Below are 5447 nucleotides of genomic sequence, written 5' to 3' on the forward strand. Positions count from 1 at the left end.
AAATTAAGGAGAGGAGGTTTAGATTGGATCTTAGGAAGTTCTTCAGCACGAGGTGCTGAGACTCTGGAACAGATTCCCAGGGAAGCTGTGGCTGCTCCATCCCTGGAGGTGTCCAAGCCCAGGCTGGATGGGGTTTGGAGCACCCTGGGCTGGTGGGAGGTGTCCCTGGGCATGGGAAGGGGTTGGAGGGGATGAGCTCTGAGCTCCCTTCCAACCTCAGCCATTCCCTGATTCCTGGGAGCATCTTGTGAGCATTCCTCTCTGGATGTACCTCTCCACGGGAGCTGGGATGGGGGGGAGGACTGCTCAAGTCTGTACTTCAGCTCTCCCACCCAACCATGCTGGCACGGGGGGGGGGGGAAAGGCATTTTGGGGAAAAAAAGGCATTTGACACTGTTTAGGAGAGGAGGTGATGGGTCAGCTCTTTGAAGCTATGGAAGCACTCCCTCAGTTTCCTGAATCAGGGGGGAAATCATCTCAGTGCCTTCAAATCCCTCTGGACCAAGGGAGGTTTCAGGGAATGGGAGCTGCTGCCAGCCACACATACCTGGGTGAGGATAATTGCAGGGTGAGTTCTCTTTTTTTGACACAGTTCCTTGGGGTTGCTGGTTAACCCCCAGGGTTCCCTAACCTGTCCCACCACCTCCCAGCCTCTCTCTCCTCCACAGGGCTCAGGTTGGGATCCTCCTCTGGAAGCACAGGAACAAACCAGACATATTCTGTTCCTTGGGAATCCATCAGAGCCAGGAGGGGCCTGGGGGGGTGGGTGTCTGACACAGCCCCTGCCTGGCTGGAGCTCCTGGGACACCCCCACGGGGGCTCCTGCATTTGGAATTCTATTAAATCTCTCCATTGGGATACTCCTGGGGGTGCCAGCTGCTTCCAGGCACAGCAGCTCTGCTGTCATTCCCAAAGAACAGAGCTGGGGGTTGCTGTCTGGGAGACCTCCTGATCCATGGGGGTGGGCACAGGACACCCCCCTGTCAGCAAAACCACTGATTTGGGGCAAATTACTGGGGGACCTAACACATGAGGTGGGTGGGGGGAAAGATGGTCCCAGATGGCACCTGATGGGCTGATCTGAGGGAACAACAGCCAGACGGGAGCTGCTGCACCAGGGAGTAACACAACACAGAGGAGCTGCTCCACCAGGGAGAGACCCAACACACAGGAGCTGCTCCACCAGGGAGTAACCCAACACACAGGAGCTGCTCCACCAGGGAGAGACCCGACACAGAGGAGCTGCTCCACCATGTAGAGACCCAACACAGAGGAGCTGCTCCACCAGGGAGTAACACAACACACAGGAGCTGCTCCACCAGGGAGTAACCCAACACTCAGGAGCTGCTCCACCAGGGAGAGACCCAACACACAGGAGCTGCTCCACTAGGGAGTAACCCAGCACACAGGAGCTGCTCCACCAGGGAGAGACCCAACACACAGGAGCTGCTCCACTAGGGAGTAACTCAACACAGAGGAGCTGCTCCTCCATGGAGTAACCCATCAGAGATGTGATGCCCCAGCCCCACACGCTCTTGTCCAAGCCCCTGGCAGGCTGCACATCTGGAAGAACATCTGCCAAACCTCCTGGAGCAGGGCTCTGGCACCAGACCAGATGTAGAGTTCCCTCCCGGGGACAGGGAGACAAAAATCCCAGATAAAGATCTCCATCAGGTGAAGCAGCAGAGGGACAAATGTCCAAGAGTTGGGTCATGTGGCTGCTCCAGCAGCAGAGCCCTTTCCTGGCACATCCCTGCCTGCCTGAGGCCATTGGTTTTTGGCAGGAGCTGCTGAGACCCCAGAGCAAGATCCATGAGGTGTGGAGATTGTCCCTCTGCATTTGGGTGGAGGTGCTGAAGAAGTGGCAAAAGTGAGATCCATCAGGTTTGGGGTGCCTGATCTCCCTCTTTCTCCTCCCCAGGAGCTAATGTGAGCATGTGGCACCTCACAGTGCAACAACAGGTACAAGAAAACCAAACCCAGCATCAGAAAGCCCAGTGCACTCCAGTGACCCTCAGCTTGTTTCCACCTGAGATGCTTTCATGAGGAAACTGGAGTGCCTGAGCTGAGCAACAAAAGCCACAGGAAAGTGAACAGTAACAGTTCATAGAACTGGCTGGGTTGGAAGGGACCTCAGAGCTCATCAAGTCCAACCCTTGATCCACTCCCCCCGTGGTTCCCAGCCCATGGCACTCAGTGCCACATCCAGGCTCTTTGGAAAGATCTCCAGACACGGAGAATCCACTACTTCCCTGGGCAGCCCATTCCAATGCCTGATCACCCTCTCCAGAAAGAAATTCTTTCTCAGCTCCAACCTAAACCTCCCCTGGCACAACTTGAGACCTTTTGTGCCCTCTTGTCTTGCTGAGAGTTGCCTGGGAAAAGAGCCCAACCCCCCCCTGGCTCCAACCTCCTTTCAGGGAGTTGCAGAGAGTGATGAGGTCTCCCCTGAGCCTCCTCTTCTCCAGCCTCAACACCCCCAGCTCCCTCAGCCCTTCCTCACAGCAATTCTGCTGGATCCCTTCACAGCCTCCTTGCTCTTCTCTGGACCTGCTCCAGCACCTCAAGCTCCTTCCTGAGCTGTTCCTGAGCCAGCCCAGGATGCCATTGGCCTTCTTGGCCACCTGGGCACACTGCTGGCTCCTCTTCAGCTTCCTGGCAATCCAGACTCCCAGGTCCCTTTCTGCCACTCTGTGCCCAGCCTGGAGCTCCCCATGGGGTTGTTGTGGCCAAAGTGCAGGACCCGGCACTTGGAATGTTGAACCTCATCCCCTTGGGATCATCCCAACTCTCCAGTCTGTCCAGGTCCCTCTGCAGAGCCCTCCTGCCTTCCAGCTGATCCACACTCCCCCCAGCTTGGTGTCATCTGTGAATTTGCTGATGATGGACTCAATCCCCTCATCTAAATCATCAATAAAGATATTGAACAGCACTGGGCCCAACACTGATCCCTGGGGGACACCACAGCCGCCATTTTGATGCAGCCCCGTTCAGCACCACTCTCTGGGCCCGTTCCAGCCAGTTCCTAACCCAGCACAGGGTGCTCCTGTCCAAGCTGTGGGCTGACAGCTTTTCCAGGAGTAAATGAACCCAAGCCTCTTAGCAGCAAGGGGGTGTTTAATGTCAGCAGAACCAGGGAAATTTGTTCCTAAAAATGCTGCAGCTGCCCCGTTCTGGTTTAGTGCAGCATTGTTCTGCTCCTCACCCAGGAGCAGGATGGGTGCAGAGCCTGAGAGGGAAGCACAGAACTGGAACACTGCTGGGTGGGCTTCCTGCTGCCTCCCCTCACCTCAGGGTAAAACCAGAAGGACTGAGGGGGAGAGAGCCCTTGTGTACATCTTGAAGTGCTTTACAGGGAATTAATTGCAGCATTTCTCTGTTTCATGGGTTTCTCTGCATGCACACAGAGCCCCTCATAAGAGAGAGGAGAAAAAAATCCTCCAGCAAACCACAAAGTCAACCAGAGAGCAGCTGGAGAAACACTGAGAACCGGGGCAGATGCAAACCAAAGCTGGGAGACACTTCTGTGCAGGAGGAAAAAGCCTCCCAGGACATGGTCTGTTCTAAAACCAAACACTTGGGGCACCCTCCGACTCCAGGAGGTCCAAAAGAGCCGAGGTGCAACACCCAGACCGGCACCAGGTGAAAAACATGGAGAAAAAGCAGAGATATGCGGGGTTGGATTCCATCCCACAGGGTCTGGAGACCTGGAGAAGCTGTCCCTGCTGGGCTTCCAGTGAAGGAGGTTCATAAAAAAGGGAATTCATGGAGTTTTACACCACAACTCATCCCCGTTTTCTGTTTCAGCCAACGTTTATTCCACTTCGCACGAATTGATTCACCTTTCCTTTTTTTTTTTTTTTTTTTTTTTTGTTTTTTTTTTTTTTTTTTTTTTTTTTGTTTTTTAGTTTTTTTTTAAAAGCAATTAAACAAATTAGCGCTGGTTTTACTCGGCATGATTCATTAAGTGAAATTACAAGCCTCGGTGTAGTTAGCCAACCTAAAACCGAAGGAAAGGCGCTCCGTTTCGCCTCAAAAATCCGACATAAAGAAGGTTGGCTGCCAGCAGGCAGCTCCTGAAGCAAGGCTGCCACCTGCCTGGCACCGGGAAAATGCCCAGGAAAGGGAAACCACCCCAGGGAGCAGCCCTGCAGCTCAGATCCCAGCCCCAACCCAACCCACGGACCCTTTGGTAACGCTGGGACACTGCGGGACCCGGGGAACCTCAAAAGAAAAAGGGTTCTGATGTATGCAACAGTCGAGAAATACTCCAGTTATCCCTCGGGAAGAAGCATCCGTGTGTTCCTCAAGCAGCATTTAATTCCTAACCTCGACTTCCTACTAAAATACAGTTAAAAGGATTTTTTCCAACGTGCCAGTGGAGCTTGGGAATCTTACACTGCACACCCTGGGTGAGGCAAGAAACGCGGCCCCATCAACCTGAGGTCAGCAAGGAGGAAAACATCCCTGAATCCTAGAGAAACCTTCCAGGAATCATCCTCTCGGTGCTTTCCAAGTGCTGCCCTTCCCCCGGAGCTCAGCCACCCCAAGCTGCCGGCTTTTCCAGGTGCTTTTGGTGAACAGCCTCAGAGTGCTGCTGCCCGGGCACTGCGCTGGGGATGAGTAAGGCTCAGGCTGCTGGCAGGAGTGGCTCCAACACGCGTGACTCTGCATATTCCAAAAAGAAAAAAGAAAAAACCCAAACAAACCACGGCCTCAGCCCCCGCCTGCTCTGAGCTCACTCCAGCTCGCAGCACAGAAACCGCTCCCACAGCTCCCAAGCCCCAGCTTTCTGCAGGCAGCAACCCCCTGCCCGCAGCTGTGCCCAGTGCGGGGATTTGCGGGGACTTTCTGCCTGTGGGGACCGCCGGCAGAAGGCTAGGCGCCCTCCTCTCCCTCAGCAGGGACACAACCCCTCAGCTGCACACACCCCCTCCTCGCCGTAACCTCCCTCAGCCGCCTCAGCCACAAGGCTCTCAGCCAGCACCCCCCCCTCCCAACAGCGGCAAGCGCCGGGCACCGCTTTCCCGCCCTCCCTGTCCCTCCTCACAGCCACTGAGGGGACAAAAAGTATTTAAGGTGAGGCTTGGGCACTTCAGAGGGAGAAGGGAACGGGAGGGCAGCGCAGCCCGCCTGCCCGCAGCCACCGCCTCAACATGGCGCCCGTGACGTCACCGGCAGCCGCCCTTTCTCCCGCCCCTCGAAGGAACAACGGGGGCCCTCGCAGCCCCGCCCCTTCGAGGCCCCCTGCGGTACCGAGCTGCCCTGAATACCGCCTGACTCCGCCGCGCCGCTGCCTTACCGCTTCCCTCTCCGTTCCTCCCCGCTCAAGATGCCCGGTACCGGGTACCTCTCGTATCCCCGGCTTCACCCGCGCTTCGTCGCGGTGCCGCTGTGACGTTACTTCCTCCGAGCGGTCAGGCGCGGCGGGGCAGGCTCCAGGACCT

Source organism: Calypte anna, chromosome 7 (assembly GCF_003957555.1).
Source record: "Calypte anna isolate BGI_N300 chromosome 7, bCalAnn1_v1.p, whole genome shotgun sequence".
Taxonomy (NCBI): Eukaryota; Metazoa; Chordata; class Aves; order Apodiformes; family Trochilidae; genus Calypte; species Calypte anna.